The sequence below is a fragment of the Suncus etruscus genome, chromosome 3 (genome assembly GCF_024139225.1).
Source record: "Suncus etruscus isolate mSunEtr1 chromosome 3, mSunEtr1.pri.cur, whole genome shotgun sequence".
Taxonomy (NCBI): domain Eukaryota; kingdom Metazoa; phylum Chordata; class Mammalia; order Eulipotyphla; family Soricidae; genus Suncus; species Suncus etruscus.
In genome coordinates, this window is record NC_064850.1 from 55,497,206 (window position 1) to 55,518,819 (window position 21,614).

At 36.0% G+C, this 21,614-nt stretch overlaps 1 protein-coding gene across 3 annotated transcripts in view; it reads right to left on the reverse strand.

Moving 5' to 3' along the window:
• The window catches only part of BRINP3 (BMP/retinoic acid inducible neural specific 3), a 405,270-nt gene extending 386,857 nt beyond the window's left edge, over positions 1-18,413 (reverse strand). Inside the window, exons 1-2 of one of the 3 annotated variants that reach the window (XM_049770255.1) lie at positions 17,957-18,413; positions 14,973-15,030 (exon numbers count right to left, since the gene is read on the reverse strand). The gene's annotated coding sequence lies outside the window, so the exon portion shown is untranslated. Of the gene's footprint in view, positions 1-14,972; positions 15,368-17,956 lie in introns of those variants that run through there. The other 2 variants (XM_049770256.1, XM_049770257.1) reach the window with 2 other exon arrangements.
• Between the last annotated feature and the right edge of the window lie 3,201 nt (positions 18,414-21,614).

Here is a 21,614-nt window from a genome sequence, read left to right on the forward strand (position 1 = left end):
GCCATTGCAGGTAAATAGACCAAATCTTGATATTTTACAACCTCCCTTTCTGTCTCTTTCTTACTGTCTCTCTTTGCCTCAAAACGTTTTATTTGGCCCATGAGATTTTGTCTAAAGGCATCTTCAAGGAGGAAACAGTACTGTTCAACCATGTTGAAGTGGAAATAAACAGATGGGACGATATTAAATTGAGAAGATTCTGCACCTCAAAGGAAATAGTGACAGGATATAAAGGCTACCCACAGAAAGGGAAAATCTATTCACCTAATACCAATCAGATAAGGGGCTAATATCTAAGATATACAATGTACTGGCAGAACTTAGCAAGAAAAAAATACTAACCCCATCAAAAAATGGGGAGAAGAAATGAAAAGACACTTCCTCAAAGAAAAAAATACAAATGACCAAAAGACACATGAAAAATGCTACACATCACTAGTAATCACAGAGATTCAAATCAAAACACTGAGGTACCATCCCATGCAACAGAGACTGGCACACATCACAAAGAACAAAAATAATCAGTGATGGTGGGGATGTGGGAAGAAAGAAACTTGCATTCACTGCCAGTGGGAATACCATCTAGTCCAGACATTATGGAAAACAATATGAAGGTTCCTCAAAAAATAACAAAAAACCTGAATATTGAGCTCCCATTAGATCCAGCTATACCACTCCTAGGACTATACTCTAGGAACACAAAAACGCAATATCAAATTTCCTTCTGCACTCCTTTTTTCGTTGCAGTGCTATTTACAATAGCCAGAATCTGGAAATAACCCAGATATCTTGATGCCTGACAACAGATGACTGGCAAAAGAAACTGTGGTACATATACACAATAGAATATTTTTAGCCATCAGGAAAAATGAAGTCATGAAAATTTTCCATATATGAATGGACATGGAAATTATTAAGCTGAGTGAAATATGTTAGAGAGAGACATTCATAGAATAGTCTCACTAATCTATGAAAATTAAGAAAAATAAAAAACATTATTGTAATAATAACCAGAGACAATAGAGATGAGGGCTGGAAGGACTGGTCCACAATATGAGGCTTACCACAAAAAGTGATGAGTGTAGTTAAATAAATAACTACAATGACAACTATCATGACAATGGTCATGACTGAGAGAAATAGAATGTCTGTCTTGAATACAGGCAACGGTTGTCGGAGGAGAGAGATGGAGGGCATTGGTGGTGGGCATGTTAAAGGGTAAAGGGGTATTCTTTTTTATAACTAAAACCCAACTACAAACATGTAATCATGTTTATAATCATGATGTTTAAATAAATAGAAGAAAAGTCCATGTTTAGCATAGTTAATCATAATATATTTGTTTCCAAGTAAATGGGAGCAAAAGTATCAAAAAAAAATAAAGAAAATAAAAAGGGAAAAAAGGCAAAAAATCAAGTTTTGTTTGTCAATCAAATATATAAAATAAATATTTATTTGCCCCAAGTCATATACCAATTCTGCAAATATTTTATCCTGATCAAATATTATATTACTCACTAAAGTAAATATCAAACTTTAATAATCATTAAATTGCATTTCAATTTCAAAAGTTGAATCTTCTTAAGAAGGTTTCCATTTCCCAAACAGGCTATATTAAGTAAAGTCTACATTCCTTCCAAATAATTAGGTGAACTATCATTTGTTTTGGAAAAGGTATAAATATTAGAATCATTTTATTATTTAAAATGGTTTTTTTATTCTACATGATCTTTTCTTTTTTTTTTTATTCAAACACCTTGATTACATACATGATTGTGTTTGGGTTTCAATCTTGTAAAGAACACCACCCATCACCAGTGCAATATTTCCATCACCAATGTCTCAAATCTCCCTCCTCCCCACCCGACCCCTGCCTATACTCTAAACAGGCTTTCCATTTCCCTCATACATTCTCATTATTAGGACAGTTCAAAATGTAGTTATTTCTCTAACTAAACTCATCACTCTTTGTGGTGAGCTTCCTGAGGTGAGCTGGAACTTCCAGCTCTTTTCTCTTTTGTGCTGAAAATTATTATTGCAAGAATGTCTTTCATTATTTAAAATGTATCTTGTATAATATTCACATTGACTACTAAAATATTTAGCATAGTATTATATGAACATATAGTATTTAATATGTAATACACCAATATTGTATAGGATATATGATAATACATATGATAACCCATATATAAGTAAGTAGTGAAAGTATTAAATAATCATTTTAACCATAAGCATTTTAATAGTCTTTTCACATAGTTTTTGTTTATTACCTAGTACTACAAGTAAAACAAAAGAAATGAAAAACAGGGCCCAGAGAGATACCACAGTGGTGTTTGCCTTGCAAACAGCTGATCCAGGACCACAGGTGGTTGGTTCAAATCCTGGTGTCCCATATGGTCCCCCGTGCCTGCCAGGAGCTATTTCTGAGCAGACAGCCAGGAATAACCCCTGAGCACCACCGGGTGTGGACCAAAAAAAAAAAAAAGAAATGAAAAACAGTACTAAACACTGCAGTGAAGTAATGTAAAAAAAATTTAAATAGTATTCTTATAAAAAAAAGTCATTAAAAGAGAAGAGCCTTATGTAAAGTAGAAAAGGCTGCTGATGCTAATGTGAGTTAGAATTCCATACTTCTGCCACTTTAAAAAAGTCAACATTATCTAAATGTTTTTTCTCTTTTTGAGTTTAAGATCTAACCAACATACTAAAACTTTATTTTTAGAAGTATACAAATACTTCCCTTTTGCAATATTTAATATCTCCATTGTTTACCAAATCAGGAATGTTAAAATTTTATTTTTCAGATTCACATTCCTCCTTCACTTAGAATATGCAATTTACTCTACCACAATCACATTTCTACTTCCATCTCTTCACCTATTCAGTCCTAAACTATCTTTGAACTTTAAACTACAATGTCTCTTCCTCTACCAGTTCAATTATCCTTCCTGATTGGTTAGCCATCTATTATAATCCAATCACGACATGTATTAGAGTGCATTCCCACTGTATATTTTTAAACATATGTATGTACTTCCTATTACAGTTAAATATAGCTTTAGGAGTTAAGTATTTTGAATAACAAATGAACACAAATAACAAAATGTCTAAAATTTGATGCATAATATATATTGTTTGAGAGGCTGCCACAACAGTACAGTAGATAGTCTATTAGATAGACTAGAGTCCCCCAAGTCCTTGACTTGCACAGGACCCACCCTGGTTCAAATCTTCTATAGAATTCACACACAACCAGAAGTAATTCCTGAGTGTAGATCCAGGAGTAATTCCTCAATATTGTTGTGTGTGGCCCAAAAACAATCAGGCAAAATAATGAGCAGTGGTTTAATAAATGAGTAAATATTTATTATAAAATAATTGAATTAAAGCCTTATAAATATGGTTTGAATAATAAGAAACAGAAAATGTGTGCCAGAAATGAACAAAAGGGAAGGTTGACAATAAAATCTGCATCTGTACAGTGTCTCATGATATCAGTTTCAACAATTAAGATAGTTCTAAGACATTGGATTCGGGCTACACATTTATGTAAATGCCAGGAATTAATACTCAAATAAACTTTTGATATGACAAGTATTTCAAATAATTAAGAAAAATAAAATACATTATTGTAATAATACTCAGAGACAATAGCGATGAGAAGCAATGTGGGTGGGTTTTTTTGTGGGGGGCGGGGGCTTACATTCAGAGGTCCTCAGGGCTTACTTCTGGCTCCTTGCTCAGGAATTCTCCTGAGTACTCAGAAGGCTCTGTAGAGTACCAGGGATTAAACCCAGTTGAGATGCATGCAAGGCAAAAGCCCTACCTGTTCCGAATAGTCTCACTCATCTATGGGTTTTAAGAAAAATGAAAGACAGTCTTGCAATAATTTTCAGAGACAAAAGAGAGGAGGGCTGGACGTTCCAGCTCACTACATGAAGCTCACCACAAAGAGTGATGAGTGCAATTAGAGAAATAAATACATTGAGAACTATCATAACAATGTGAATGAATGAGGGAAGTAGAAAGCCTGTCTAAGGTAAAGACGAGGGTGGGGTAGGGAGGAGGGAGATTTGGGACATTGGTGATGGGAATGTTGCACTGGTGAAGGGGGGTGTTCTTTACATGACTGAAACCCAACCACAGTCATGTTTGTAATCAAGGTGTTTAAATAACGATATTAATCAAAATAAAAGCCCTACCTACGCCTTCATATCTCTCCCTAACTATTTCTTCTTCTTTTTTTTTTTGCCCCGCCGCTCCCACCCCCTAACTATTTCTTTAGAAAACTAAAGTATAGATTCAGCGATGATTCTTTAATAGCATACATTTTAAAGCCAAATTGAAAACAATGCTCTCACTGCTACGTAATTATAGTTGAGTGTAACTTTCGAATATTTATTAGAATTTTTGTTTCAATTTAATAAAATGCTTTCAAACAAACTTAAATGTTTAAAAAGAACAGTCAAAAAGTCAAAATTAAATTAATTGAAATAAGATATTTTAATGTTTGTTTGATTTTGTTTACATTATGTTATTTCATTTTGGTGCTCAGGGATTGTTCCCAGCTCTGCGATAATGCATTACACTTCACGCAGTGCAGAGAGGAATATATAGGGCTGTAACAATTGAACCCTGGATAGCCTCATGGAAGAGAAGCATCCTACCTGCTAAACTATCTCTCTGGTCTAGAGATTTTTCTCTTTGGCTATCATAAATTAGTTATTTTTATAGTTAAACATGTGGATTTTCTTTTTTGGTTTTTGGGACACAACAGGTGGTGTTTTGGGGTTACTTCTGGCTCTGAGCTCAGAAATCGCTCCTGGCAGGCCCCTGGGTCAGCCTCGTGCAAGGCAAACACCCTACCGCTTGTACTATCACTCCGGCCTCGAGATTATAAATTATTTTACAATCTTACTAAATATAGAAATCTATATAACAAAATAATTTTATCTAAAACAAGAAATATGATTTTATTAGAATATTATGACTAACATTTTTCTGAAATACAATCATATTTTTTGTTTTGTTTTGTTTTGGTCCACACTCAGTTGCACTCGGGTTACTCATGAGCTAGGAAATTACTCAAGATGAAGCTTGGGGGACGACATAGGATTCTGGGGATCAAATTCATGTCTGCTGCGTGCAAGAAAAATGATTTTCCTGCTGTTCTATCGCTTTGGACTCACAATCACACATTTTAAGTGAAGTTCACTCTTATTCAGAGCTAGTAAAGACAAAAATAAATATAGATGATTGCTAAAAAGTCTTATTTTAGGAAATAATAATGTCATAATTCAGAAATCAGGTAAGAAAATGTATGCTTTTATATATATATTTCAAAGTATTAATTGGCATGAAAGATAACTTACTGTAAGAAAAATAATCTTAAATAAGACATAAATGAAAGTAACAGAGTTAATTACATTTTAAAACACATATGGATAATGGAAGTAATTTTATATATACACATATAAGACTTTAATTTTTCAGTATTCATGAATCCAATATTTATAAAACCATATTATTGAAGCTCTCAGACAATAACTTACTTTTGTAAAAAATATATGTTATTATGATATTTGACTTTAGACTTCAAAAGATATATAGTTGCTATTTTAATGTAGATATTGATTATTTCAAGTAAATAAATTGTTAATAGTCTACTGGAATAAATTCACCATTTTACTAAGTAAAGTCAGCTAGTAATTTGTCAAGATATAAAATCTTCCATATTTGACTCTTGCAAGCCTTTTTTCAATATAAACAGATAAATCCACCAGAAATGTAAATAAATTATCATTTTACATCCATGTTTCTGTAAAAATAGTCATATAGGAGAGAAAAAAATCAGTTGGTCTGTTATCTGTTCATTACTGGAGTACACTAGGACTAATATCAAAAGATTTATCTTTTTCCTTTCTATTATCCTCCAAATAAGGTAATAAAAATTTATACTAAATGAAAAAGTAATGATACTTTTATATGGTTAAGAAATAATTTCTAGGGCCCGGAGAGATAGCACAGCAGCGTTTGCCTTGCAAGCAGCCGATCCAGGACCAAAGGTGGTTGGTTCAAATCCCGGTGTCCCATATGGTCCCCCGTGCCTGCCAGGAGCTACTTCTGAGCAGACAGCCAGGAGTAACCCCTGAGCACTGCCGGTGTGGCCCAAAAAAACAAAAAAACAAAAACAAAAACAAAGAAATAATTTCTAAATTAAAAAAATATTCCATTGATCTCAGGCATGATAGAAACCTAAAACTCCATAACATGGACTATAATAGAATGAAGTACACTCCTAGGTGAATACAAAAGTCAATGGCATATTGAAAAAATTTTTTCTTTCTCAATTTCATTTTAAAGACAAGTGTTTGTTTGAATTGGCAATCATTTTAAATACTTTTGAACTTAGTAGGTTGAAAATCACTAAAATAACTAAAATAAAATCAATAAAATAAATGCAGGTACAATCACTGTCTATTAATCAATCATATAAAGTTTGAAATATTCAACTACTATATTCTTTTAACATATTTTAACATATTCTTTTAACATATTTTAACATATTTTCTCATGTGACCAAATTATAAAACTTTACTGGCAAATGTTAGGCTTTAATAAATCAGTGGCACGTAATGACCATATAAATCATATATACTAAGCTTTTGAAACATGCATAGATGTAAATTTCTTTTAAAAAATTACTTATTTTATATGTCTGCTTACACTAACAAGAGTTAACATTACATTAATCTGTCAGTAATGATTATTATTAGACTTTTTAAAAAATATTTTTCTCTTTAGAAACCAATATGAGAAAACCAATTTTTCCTGTTTTAAATCATGTCATGCAGTTGAAGACTGGTCTGTAGTGAATCTTTCTAGTCATTTAACTCAGCTAAACCTGTATTCCAGAGGGTCCTTCTCATGATTTATTTCAGCTGATCAGGCAATACAGAGGCTCTGAATTACAGATTTAAGTGTTTTCCATCTTAATGAGGGTTCAGATTCCTCTGAGGAGTATATACTGCAGAGGAAACTAATCTTCTGCTTGATCCTGTCAATATAATCTTGTCCTACCAATAAAGAGCAAGTTAAATGCTATTACCTAATGGTAAAACTGATTAGAAAAAATGAAGACAGTGAATTCCATTCCTTATTTCTGTCCAGAAAATGGGGTGAAATATGCTAAAAGTTTAATTCAAATGTCCCAAGTTGTCTATACATTTTATTTTATTTTATTTTAATTTAATTTATTTTATTTTATTGGGGGGGGGGCCGGGTTACACCCGACAGTGTTCAGGCATTACTCCTGACTCTATGCTCAGAAATTGCTCCTGGCAGGCTCGGCAGACCATATGGGATGCCAGGATCCAAACCACCATCCTTCTGCATGCAAGGCAAAAGCCCTACCTCCATGCTATCTCTCCGGCTCGCCTTTACATTTTAAATAGAAAATATCTTGATGATTGAATGTTAGTGGTCATATAAAAATGACTTAATGAGATTCAAATTGTATTTAATTCATAGGGAAATACTTAGACTGATGTTAAAATGAAAAATGTCTTCATAATACATTTAGATTGAAAAAAATAGTTTTAAAGTAGTATTCTTTAGGGAAAGTATTATAATTAATACCTTTTACTTTCAAAACAATGACAGAATGTGATTGGCTCTGAGTATGAAATACGTGCTTTATTGGTCTATGAAAAATTAAACAATTCTATTCTCTTAAAATAATTTTTAAATAAAAAAATTAGGAGCAGGGCCCGGAGAGATAGCACAGCGGCGTTTGCCTTGCAAGCAGCCGATCCAGGACATAAGGTGGTTGGTTCAAATCCCGGTGTCCCATATGGTCCCCCGTGCCTGCCAGGAGCTTTTTCTGAGCAGACAGCCAGGAGTAACCCCTGAGCATCGCCGGGTGTGGCCCAAAAACAACAACAAAAAATTAGGGGCAGAGAGATAAAACAGGTGTTAAGGCACTTGCCTTACATGAGACCTTTCATATATTGTTTGGTGCACTGAGCAATGCCAGTATTCAGCCCTGAGCACAGAGCCAGAAAAAATCCCTGAGCACCAGTAAATTGTTGCGTCAAATCCAAAAGCAGACAGATCGATGTCAATATTTAACACGTGATATAACATGAATGGCACAACATTGAATTTGCATAATAAATTGCAATAAAGTAAAATTCAAAGAGTAAAAACAAAAAACTTTGTCATTTATAAGAAACTCATTTTAATTTTTTGTTGTATTCATTGTAATATTAATATATTTAATACTAGAATATATAATCGTTAATCCAGTAAGTATTTGGAGGGAAAATGGGGCCACAGCCAGAGATGTTCAGTATTTGCTCCAGGCTCTGTGCTCAGACCTGGGTAGGGTCAAACCTGAATCTGCCTCAGATAAGTGCCTTAACCACTATACTATTTCTTTGGCCATATATATACTACATATTACTATATAGAGAGAGAGAATCAATATTCTGGGATGTATTTTAGCTTCCAATTTGGTAATAAATCTTATTGAATTAATAATTTGTTTCTAAATCCTAAGCAAATAAATGTCATCTTCAGCATAGAGTTCCGCAGAACTTTAAATAACTAAAAGACAGTAAATCTCTGTTTTTATCATCTTGAAATGAAGGTAATATATAAAATAGATAAAATGTCTGTATTAACTTTTTTTTTATTTTAGTTTGGGTTACAATTAGCTGAATTCAGGGTTGCTCAAAGATCAACTGTTATAAGGTTCAGGGACCACATGGGTTTCTAGGAATCAAACACAGATTGGTGGGTATAAGGGGCACAACATACTAGTTGTAGTGCTCCAGGCCCTGTGTTACATTCTAATTTGATATTACTTATAATAAATATATTTCAATAGTTAGTCACTTGTGGTTAATATTTGATTGCTGGGGGCAGAGCGATAGCACAGAGGTAGGGTGTCTGCCTTGTACGCAGGTGACCCAGGAAGGAACTCGGTTCAATCTTGGCATCCAGTATGTCCCCCAAGCCAGGAGCAATTCTGAGCGCATAGCTAGGAGTAACTTCTGAGCATAACCGGGTGTGGCTCAAAAATACAAAAGCAAACAAAAATAATAATGGATTTCTGACTCTTACTCTGCATCAGAACTGCTTTAAAAACCTGCCTGTTAAAAAGAGTCATGGCATGAGTGGAAATTCATAATACTTATTGCCATCTTCTGATTCTTGTAACTTGTTTGTTTATTTGCCTGTTTATTCAAATTATTTAAACAAGAATGTATTAATTATATGTGTTTCAGACCTGGACAATAGTACAAGGTTAAGGTACTAGCCTTTCCAATCCTCCTATAGCCCCATCTCAGAAGAGTGAGGTGATAAACCTGACCACTATCTTGTGTGGCACAGGCATTGTCCCAATTAAGCATTTTATGGATGAACCAACGATACAAATGAAAATCTATTGGAGTTCATGGATTTTTTTTCAACACTTTTTCACCTAATCAAACATAACTAAATTTGTATACATTTTACTTACATTTTTAAAAGTTTACATTTAAGAAGTGTTACATTAAAATATGGTGGTGGTTCTAAATTGTAGGCATTTTCTTATCAAATTTATTGTGGGGGGGGCACACCCGGTGATGCTCAGGGATTACTCCTGGCTCTGTGCTCAGAAATCGACCCTGGATTGGGAGACCATATGGCATGCCGAGGATTAAACCGAGGTCCGTCCCTGGGTCAGCTGTGTGCAAATCAAATGCCCTACCGCTGCGCTACAGCTCTGGCCCATTTTTTTCCCCACATATTAAGAAAGGTGTTTACAGACTAGTAATTTAGCAAAACTATTTGACCTAATTACTTTAGTAGTTGTACATTTAATTAAATTAACACAGATTTCCTCTGAAATTTCTCAAGAATATCCTTTTCATGGATAGGAAAAAGCTAGAGTCAACACTTTTAATTTCTATATCAGAAAAATTACTAGTAAAGGACCAACATATATTTCCAAACTTTGCCATAGTTAATTGGTAGAGATTCATTTGTTTCAATTTAGAAAAATATAGTCCTTTTCTACGTTAGTCCATTAAATTGTCTTAAAATTACTTAATATTTTACTTACAATTACTTCTAACATCTTAGGTTTCCTATGAATCCTACTTGAAAATTTGCTATAAATAACAAAAAAAACAATGATAATAATAAAGAATATATTCTATTAATGTGAGTTTAGATTGAATCATTCAATTTAAATATACAGAATAAGCATAATTAAATTTTTATTAATATGTTTGGAGCATATAAAAATTATGTTAAAGGGATATTCTGCAACTCTTGCTCAGTTGATTCAAACTTAAATAATTTTAAAATGCCAATTATGTTTATTGTCAACAGATGCTTATTTTTAAAAAAATTATACATAGAACTATGGATAGATAGACAGATGGACACACACAAACATGTTTGCAAATTTGTAGGGCTAATGTTTCATAGTTATCAGACAACTTAATACACTAAAGACAAAAGAGCCTCTTGTGTATGTTTACTTCGGGGAACATTTACATAGAATTAACTTTTGCTCCTTATGGTCTGAGTTACAGAAATATAAAAATCGCATATATAAAGGTATTTACAGACACTTATACCTTAAACTTATCTGCATATCAAAGGCAGGACAGTGGATTTGCCCTATAAGCATATTACATGCATCCTACAGACAAATATGAGATTGTTTTCTCACACTTGAGAAAACACATACTTGAAATTTTAGTTTGTTATTTGAATCCATTTAATGAAATGTTTTAAACTGTCTTATGTTTGTAGAAAATATGTGAATGGTTTCAAAAACATATTTTTGTTGTGAAAAAGTTTTTTAATAAAATTATCCAAGGCACTGTCCAGTTTGACACTGAGAATCTCTTATGTACGCTTACATACAATTCTGATGTCTCCAAGGCTAAATTGTTTCTTAATAGAGTAATACTCTAGAAATAGCTTTTAAAATGAACAAAATGCAAGACTCCAGAAAAGTTAATAAAAAACAGCTTAATCCTGATAAATTTGGCTGATAGTCACAGAAATCAGGAAGAATAAGTATATCTGTAAGTATTCTTTCGCTATAAATTTATAATGGAATTTCAATGAAACACACCATTATGAAGCAATAATTCTTACTTTGTAGAGTTCTATAGTAAAGTTGATGCTATGCTAACATATAAATTAATTTAATCAATAAATGCTTATTTTATAGATTTAATTTGCTAGAAATAAAACATGGTAGCTTCTTTAATAGCTATTAAAGGAAATTTGTTATGCTTTGGATACTATTAAAGCTATCCATTGCTGAATAAATTAAGAATTAGGTACTTAAAAACCTCATAATAAATAATTATAGGGAAAATTGGTTACATTGGTGCTAAATATCAATGTAACTCAAGGCCTCCTAAAATTAAAATTTTGAGAAAACTTAATTGTGTTCAATTAATAACTAGGACTATAGAAATGGATAATATAAACAATTTAAAAATTTATTAGATTGTATCTCATTTTACACTCCAGAGTTTATATTTTGCTGAGTATAGATATACTCTTTAAAAAATAGTGCATGGTAATATATCTAGAGATCAATTAAACTAATTAAAGTGCATCAGCTTATCTTTCAGTGTTGGGGATATAGGGGATCGTGATTGGGCTTATTCTGATTCTTGGAGGATCAACTAGTTTTCCAATGGATGTCAGAAAATGAGATAAATTTAACAGAATAGTTTGTGAAAATATTTGATCTCAAACATCAAGTGTAGAAGAGTAGAATTTCAGTTAATGAAATAATTACCATGAACACTATATAGTTGTACAGGTCTGCAACCAAGTTATTGATATAATTTTTCATAATACCTTATCAAGTATGCCTGCAAATAACAGCAATTAAATGTTATGATTAGAATATTTAATTTCCAAAATAAACACAAATAAAGAGGCTATTTGAAGTTGCTTAAGAAAAATTAAAAAAAGAAAAAGAAATGAGTGAAAATAACCAAGAATATTTCCAGTAGATTGATCATTAGTATTTGTGAATAAATTCATATTAAGAAACTTATTTTAAATAGAATAAACATCATTGCACTATCCTTTTATTAAAAAATAAAGACCATCCATTAGCAGCTTACATTATTCAAATTGTTTTTCTTATCACTTAGACTTATGAAATATAATCATTAACAACATAAAACAATGCTCAATAATCATATCAGAGTTCCACTTCTATATATTTAAATGACAGTATCCAAATAGTTTTTAATGAAAATAGCAGCGATACCACTGTAGCTCTCTTAATTCTTGCTTGCCATATATGAACTTATAAAGTATGCCAGAAAGGAAAAATCTATATTTGACAAGTTTCATTTGAAATTTACTGAGTAAAGATTTTCACTTTGTTTTTATTTAAGAACAAAATTAAAAAATATATTCCATTTGATAATATATTCTAGAAAAAAAAAGAAGCTTTCCTTTCACTGATGATACTGAAAGTTACTCAAGAGTAATTTATTTTGTAAAAGTTAATGTTATGTATGAACTATAGTCAAGACATTTCCAATGAAACTAAAAAGTAGTGTCTCCAGAATTTTTTCTTCAGAAATCCTTATGGGTAAACATTGACAAAACAATATATTAAAATTCATTAGACCTCAAGATATCTGCTACACAGATTAAAAAATTTTAAAAATGTTTCAGCATTGCTTTTTATCTAGGGAAAGAGCATTATGCAAAAAGGAACAAAATAATATAAATGGTAAAATATCTTTAAATATAGTTTGCTTTCATGGAACATCTGTCATTTTTCAGCATCTCATGTCTTTCATTTTTTTACCTATAACACTATGGAGTAGAGAAATGTCAAGAGAAGATTGTCAAGAAATCTTGTTATATTACAGGAATGGATGAGAACTAGAACTGAAATTGGGAAGGAATCCACCTCCATTCAGTTATACTTCTCAAAATAACCTACTAGTAAAAAAACACAAGAAAAAATAAAGGAAAATTATGTTAACTTAAAAGTGTAGCTCATTCATCATAAGTTACAGTCATAGCTTCAAAATGCCTTTGGAAATTGTGCTAAACGTATCCTTGATAGTATTACTTTTTGTATATGCCTGATATCTTAATATTAGTAACTGTTCTTCATAAATTTTTAAAGTTAGGCATTAACTTCTATTACTACTTTACTGAAAATATTTTAAAAACTCAAACTAACAAAAAATAGAAAAAATGTTGAAAATTTTTAAAAAATGAATTACTAATTTTTGTTCTCTGCACTTATAGAGATAACCTACAAAAGCATTCATCTGAGAAGACATTCAATATTTCTTTAAAGAGCACATTAAATTAAAATGAAGGTTAGTGGTATAAAATGCATATGAGTATGAAAGTGCAAAATACACACACAAATGTGTTTAAAACCACTGGCTTCTTTCAAGTTAGATGTTATTTACTTAACTAATATGCCAAACATTCTACATGAAGAAACTCAAGAGATACCGTATTTTATTTTTAAAGTAGAAATTCCATTATAATACTATTCAAAGAAAGTATGGCATGACTGGAAATCTCAGGTTACCTGAATAAGTAATAAATTAAACACATCACATAATATCATGTCTGTATCATTTGGAAAATATTGAAGTGAGATTTTAAGTAAACACCTTTCACCAACCCAAAATTGTCCAACACATATATACATACATACTACATGTACATATACACATATACACACCCTTAAATATGTTCACTCAATAAAACTCCAGAGGTTAAACTTCAGAAGAATAAAGGAATTGAAATCCATTGATAAGTCAGTTTTTCCAATGGAATAAAGAATACCTTTATATTGGACTAAGAATAGGACTAGAACTTTATAATTATGTGACCCAAAGTTGCAATTATGTTTTCATTTCTTCAAGATGCTATCAATAACTTTTGAAAGCAGAATGTTTATTGACCAGGGACTTACATCAATACATATAGGTTTTTTAAATATGTCCAAAGACCATCTTAAAGAATAGGACTGCTTAGAGGAGGATAAGTATTAAAAATAAATGAAATACTGTTAAAACTGTGCCTTACCAATTTATTTTTTTCACTCTGTGAGAATTTGTCTCTTTAATATGTAAAAAAAATTATAAAACAATGCCAGAATAGCGAAATATTAAACATTCCAAAGACGTTTTATCTCTGAGCATTTAGACTTGCTGCTAAATTCTAGTGGAATAAATCTATTGGCTGCTATAATTCTATAACTACAAACTTTGATTTTCAAGATGTACTCCTGTATAAAAGATGCTTTTACTTTTGCACATTTGGTTCTATTTTATATTTCTGTCTGTAACTGGTCAAAGTTTAACAATTTCTATACCGTAATCAGAAATAACATTTCATTTTATGATTTTTTTAAAATTCAGTTTGATAGTTTAGCTAAACCCCCACTCAATGGTTTTTTTTTAATTAAGAAAACAACGTGAAAATACCTGCAAAAGACTGTTCTAAAATAGCCAGTAGTAAATTGTTAAGTCAAGATGCCCTAATTAGTTCTCCAATTGTCCTGAATATATTAAAGTCTGTGACCTTAACAAGAAGTAATGTTCTAAAGCATTTCTGCAACTACTTATCTTGCATCCTTCATTAGTGGTACACATCCTTCCCTCTTAACTCCCCACAGTCTTCTTCTCTCTCTCCCCCTGCCCTATGAATGATTTTGGCAACAACATAAACATTGAGATGAACGCACACGTTGAACATTACATAGAAAGAATGTTAAACATGTATACGGATTTACACGGCTCATAAATATGACCAAGTTCTGCATCACAGCAGAAAGATCTCAAAAGACTTCAATTACTGGAAACAGGAAAAAAAAAAAAGATGAACATGGCATGGGTCAAACACAGGTTACAATGATGGTCAATAAAACAGAAACAGTCGGTTCTTACCTGCTTAATTGCATGATGACATACATACACATCTAAAGTGCAGGCAAAAGAAACCCCCCTAAAAAAAAATCTGAATCATCTGTCTTCCGAGCTACGGGGACTATGTGCTAAACCTTGGAGCGTTCTTCTTTGCTTAGAATATTTGGAAGCAAGAAGGGGGCTATATTGCAGCCCTAGTCATCCCTAATAGCTCTTCCCACACCTCAGGCTGGCATCTCCCCCAGTGGGGGGGAACATGCATTTTATCTTAACAGAACCAAGTCTCCGGAGCTTATCCCCCAGCCGGATCTCCACCTGAAGGTGGTCCTTGGCTCTATTGGCCTGATCTGGATCCTGACCCGAGGCAAAGTGCGAAGAGCTTAGGCTCGTTCAACTCGGAGGGACTCAGCCCAGACTTCAACTCTCACCGGCTGCGGGGCTGCAGCAGCAGTAGCAGCAGAATCCAGCAGCCCCGAAGCGCCGCCCCTCGACTGCTGGACGCCAGAGGAGAGCGCTCCCAGCCCGGCTGTCTCCTCCCGCCCACCCCACCTCCAGACTAGGGACACCCACATAGGAGAAGCAACTTTCAAGTAGGTCTAAGATCAGCTCCAGCCTACCCTCTGGGCCTCTGCCTTTGAACTTCACTCTTCAATGGAGGTCTCTAGAGCTGAGTCTTCCTTCCCCCGGTCCATCCCTCCCAGGTCCCAGCGAGATGGGGCGTAGGGGAGGATGTAAGTAGGAGGGGGCTTAGCCCCTCCTTCACCCAGGGCCAGTTCGGATGCAATTGCACACCCCAAAAGCTGTTGGAAGAAGACCGTACCGGGGTGCTTTATGGAGTGAGCTAACGGAAAAGCCACCCAACCCCTGATGAGCTTTTGCTCATTAAAAATAATAAAAATGCAAACGCAGGAGGGCGTGGAGCTCTCCCAAGCCTTGTCCCCGCAACAAGCCGAGGTTTGACTCAAGTTCAGAGGAGGCTGGCAGCAAATGGAACGTTAACCTGGGTGCACATCTCTCTCAACAGCCCTCCCCAAATAAACACTCCCGGACAGCCAAAGCCTCCGACCCCACTAAACTGACATCTCTCCAAGCAGCAGAAGGCACAGCTTGGAGTCCAGTGGAGGGACCGGGTCCCGTGCCCCGTACGGGTCATTCCCACACCCGCCGCCCACCCCAGAGCCAGCAGGCTGGCTTGGCACCGCGTCTGCCACGCTCCCTGCGCCCAGGTGCTTTGGGCATTGCTGGGAGATGCGGGAAATCTCCGGGCACTGTAGCCTGTTGCTAGCCTAGTTTTAAAGCGCCCTTGACTGCAGGAGCCGTGGTGGTGGTGTGTGTGTGTGGGGGGGGGGGTTCTCCACACACACACACACACACCCAAGGCGAGCTTGAGTTGAGGGCTGTGAGTCTGCAAAATACGACTTACCTAAAGCGCTGACAGAGGTGCCTTTCCGGAGTAGGCAGGTTCTGAGAGACGCTCTGACTGCACCGAAAGTTGAGTCCCCCTCCCCACCCCACCCCTGCGCAACAGCAACAGAGCTTGGGAGAGGAGGCTTGAATGGGGGGGGGGGATGCTAAACCCTTGGCACTTCTGCTCTGAAAAGTCACCCCAGACCCTAAGCTGGCTGGATAGTGGATGGGAAGGAGACCCGGTCAGCACTGGTGACCAGAGAGGGGCGCCAGACGGGGCGACCCGAATCTCAGCCCTTCTCTCCTGGTTGGAGCCAGGGGGTGTTAGGGAGTTTGGGGGGAGGATTGAATTTTCAGACTGGGGGGATGGGTTGACGCTGCAGCTGGAAGAAGACTTTTATGTCTAGAAGCAAAAAGGGATATGGGGATTTAAAGCCATTAGTTAGGGTTGCCATGTTAGCCACCAACAACCCAGGGATACTTCTTTCCAAGATAATAAAATTTTAAAAAATAAAAAAAAAAAAACAGGAAGAGGATGGAAGGAAAGAATAGCAAAGCTGGAACAATAGGTTCTCACCTTATCCCAATTCAGAGAATTTTGTGAAATCAGGAACTCCAAATGGAAGGATAGTGGAAAAAAAAAAACAGTTTTCCAATATGCACCAATTACTGATGCATGCATGTCTGGCATTTAATGTGTCCTTGTCTATATGTGACAGAAACGCCAAGATGCCAATGTTTCTCCATCCTCAAAGGAACTAAGTAACCATAACTGTTAAGTGGACACAGAATGCTCAGAAAATCCTGAGCTCTGCTAACATACCTTTGAAAAGAATGGACTAGTGTGAGGAGAGAGGCAATTACATTTTGCATGTCAAGTCTATTCCTGAATTTAAATCGATCGGAACCATGATAATCGGAGCTTTCTTCTAGTTGGGCTTTTCCTCTGAAAATGATCATTCCCAGTGCAATTAACTGCTCACCAGCTAAATTCAGAATGTCAGAAACATATTCTCAACTTGGATGCCTGAGTGAATCACAGCGCAACCAAGAGTGGGTTCATATGTTAACTGGGATGATGGGAGGAATTAAAAAGATGAAAATACTTTATTTCTCCTTCCTACAGTATCTTTTAGTGCTGCAATATTTACTAAACCTATAAAGATACATTTTCTGAATGACTGGACCCAATCCTGCTATTGCTTGCAATGGGCAAATAACCTTCTGAAGATCAGAGATCAGTGAACTTTCCCAGACCCTGCAATTACCTCAAGGACCTTCTGAAACTCTCTCTTTAAAAAACGTAAAACATTAGAGTTTTAAAATGGCAATGTGGATCAAAGGCTTTAATGGGGGGGGGGTGTAAATGTGTTCTTGAACCTATAATAATAATAATCACAACCATAATGAATGTGAAAGGATGTGGGATAGCTCATTAGATGAGTAATATCTTGCAACTACCATGAAAATTAATTTTACAAACCCCATAGACCGTTTTGCAATTGAAAGTAAGACCATGCAAAAAATACCTTTGAAAATTAGTTATTAAAAATAACATGAGGGAGAAGTTTTTATAGCATATAAAGAAAATAACTTACCAGAGGAAATTTCAGGAAGCTAAATGACTGTGAGAAAAATGCATCCAGGCTTCAAACAGATACTCCATGATCTTCCAAATCAAGGTAAAGTGGTAAGCTGCAGAGTGGTGAAACTTTGAAAAAAACCAGCAGTTCCTAGTGGCATAGAACCAAGTAAAAAAACATTTGCATGAAGAAGAGAGCCAGAGACCCCCCAAGAAAGGGAAGCAAACTGAGAGAGAGGTACCTGATAATTTTGGGGGGTGGGGTGGGGGGATGAGACTGAGAGTGCGGGGCTATTCTTGCGATGGCCCTTAGGCAAAGTGAAATTTTAAGGACCAAACATCCCCATCCAGTGAGAGAAAAGCGAAGCTGCGCAGCCCCTGAGAACAGGAGGTGGGATACAGATAAATCTGCAGAGGAGAGTGGAAGGATGTGTGGGAGAGACGCAGCTCAAGAGAGAACTGGGGAGCGAGGCTGTAGTCATCCTGATAGACAGAGCAGCGAGAGGGATTTAGGCTGCTGGGAAGGATCCAATGAGGATTCCAGTGGGCACCGCTTCGGAAATCCTGCTCTGATCTCTCGGGCTCTTAGTTCCTTAAGAGTTCTCAGCTTGGGGAACATCGAGATGGGGGGTTCAAAGTATTCAGGCGTTGCATTTCACCGAGCTTTTCCCTGCAACCCGTTCCGTCCTAACAACTGAGGGTGGCGCAAGTAGGACCCCCCCCAAAAAAAAAGTTCCCCTCCCCCCTTTGAAAATGAACAGTCGGTCACTTTTAGGAAGACCGTATCATCAGTGATCTGCATTGGGGGGTGTCAGAGGGCTGAGGATGCGGAGGAGGCCGTATCGCGCTGGGCGCTTTTTGGGGGGGTGGGGGCGCTGTACAGAAAGCTTAGGCAAAGGGGAGTCGCATTAGAAGAGGCAGAGGAGGCTGCTAAAGCTCTACCGGATTTCAGGATTCCTGCAGCCATAGACTTGCAGGACTATAGACTTGCAGCTCAAAGCTCAGCTCCAAAGTCTCTATTCTGGCATCCTGAGTTCTGGGGGTGGGGTGTGGGGGGTTCTGAAGACCTCCTGGGAGGCTGGCAGGGGACTGGTGGCTTGTGTGGCTCGGGCATCCCCTCTTTGCCTGCAGTGATGGGGAGAGAGCTCTGGGAAAGGGCTGCCTTGTGCATGATGGTTTTTTTTTAATTTGAATTATATATATATATATATATATACATATATACATATATACACACTGACGATCGCCTGATCAATCGGGTAAGATTAGCTTTATTTCTTCTCCCCGTTCCTCTCTACAGCATCGCCGTTGCCTCCCAACCCTACATGCAAAGGCAAACTCCACTCTCGGCACCCCCCTTTTCTCATTAGGGTACTCCCCTTTGCCTTTTTGGAAGCCAACTTCCCCCGAGGGAATGGCATGCTCGCCTGCGGGTGCCTCGGGATTCTCCAGGCAGGGGGTGCATATTTTGGGAAATGAATCTCCCCTCCAGCACCCCGAAGTCTCCTTAGAGACCCGACTCCCCGCTCGGAGGGAGGACGTGGCTAAGGAGCGCAGTGGGAGTCTTTTCCTCTCTTTATCTGGACCTTGCAGCTTAAGAATTCGACTCTTTTCTCTATTGCAGAAATAGGAGTCAAAGGTACAGTAGGAATTGATTGTCCTTTGCAGAGATTTAAGGCGCCGAAGGATGAAGGAAACAAACATCTGATCCGGATAAAAATTGTTCTTGGTAAGTCATTTTATTTTCGCCTGCTAGAAGGAAACCATTCCATCCCCCTCAGCTCCATTCATGTATTTGCTCTCTGCATGTAAATCACGAGCTGGGTCAGTGGAAATGTTCTTTTCCTCCTTCCTGGGAGAGAAGTAGTTATGTTGCAAGTAAGGGTGGATTTGAAGGGGGGAGGGCGTTCAGAAAACAAATAGGAAAACTAAAAGATGCTTCATTGCCTCCATTCAAATCCCAAGCTCAAGCAAAGCTGCTTCCTGTTTATTTGTTAAAGAGGTATTTAAACAGCCTGCTTATTTCTTACCAATTTCTTTTCTGATGAAAGAAAAGAGTTCCCAGAAGCCATGTGTCTCTAGCTGCTTCTTGTTATTTGGCCATATTCAAGAGTAGCATAGTCTTCCTATTCTAGATATAAGGATGGTGAACTCTTCACTTTTTTGCCAGGTCAGTTAAAGCTAGGAAACTCCTTAAAGCTAGGAAGCTCCCAGGTTGCAATCAATGCTTATTCCCTCCGGAAAACAGTAACACTCACACTAGTGAGTTTTGTATTGTGGGGATAACTGTCCTGTTCCTTAAGTGTCTGATTTTCCTGAGACTATAGCACCCCCAACCTGTGCTCATTATGGGAAGCATCCTTAGGTGACAGGAATGGGAAGCAGCCAAAGAGTTCTTGATTATGATGACATCATGTGCCACTAAATGCACAGGATAGCAAGTCTCGCAAATTGGGTGAACTTGATTTTCAAATGGAAGATAACTGAGAAAGAACCAAGGTGACTTGCTAGGATGAAAAGGATTTCAATAGTTATAGAATTTCTGGCAATATTTGCTTGTTTGTTTCTTTGACTGTTCTAACTCATCCACTGCCACCCCATTGCCTCAAATATTAATGATAAGGAGCAAACTAATTATCAGGAAATGCATTCTAGATGCAAACATGATAGTCACCTGATGTATCTGCTATTAAAATTGCACTGGTTAAAGCAGACTTTATTTTACTATTTAGATGGAACTGAAGGGTATCAGCTAAGCAGAAAAGTGAGTCAGAAGGAGACATTCAAATAATGGAAGCATCTGTGGCATATTGAATAGTAAAGCAAGATTATAGACAGGATCAAATAAACACAGACCTTTGGCCTTAAACTACAGCTTTGAAATTACTGACTGGAGGAGACCTGGATTAAAATCGTGAACTAGAAGTAACATAAGGACTTTAGTCTAGGGGTTTGGTGATGGTGACATTTGATATCTAAGCACACCAAAACCTTAAATGTGAATAACTGTGAAAACATATTCAACTCTAATAGTTATAAAATATTATTTTCCTAAAACAAGAAAATAATGACTTCATTTGGACAATCAGCTTTCTATAAATGCTAATACATTATCTCAGAAGGGAAATTTGACATATGTTTAACATTATGACAAACTATGCAGGTCTTGACTATTTTATTTCTTACTATCAATGTTGACAACAGAGGAAAATTCATTAAGGAAATGTTTCAGTAACATTTTTTTTTCTTTTTTCCCTTAGGCTACTATCATCCAGCCCTACTGATGTTCTTCAGCAGAAGTTTTTCATCAGCCATCTTTTTTTTTTATACAGAAAGATATTTCTTTTGAAAAAATAAAAAAAAAGGTTACTTCTTATGGATTTTAGTATTTTATAAAAACTTATCTCTGTTCTTCAGGAAAGGTCTGGGACTACCTATAATTAATTGACATTCTGAGTTACATTTATTACAAATACAAACCTAACCACTGTGACTTCGATACTGCAAAATTTTCACTTAAGATGGCAATGTATGCATTTCTCCCTCTTGGACATTCACTCCCTTTGTTTTTAGATGGTATGTATGGAACCATATCATTTAAAGCAATGCCCAAGTTATATTATCTTAAAGAAATTGTGAAGTGATTTACTTGTGAACACAAATGTCAGTGTTTC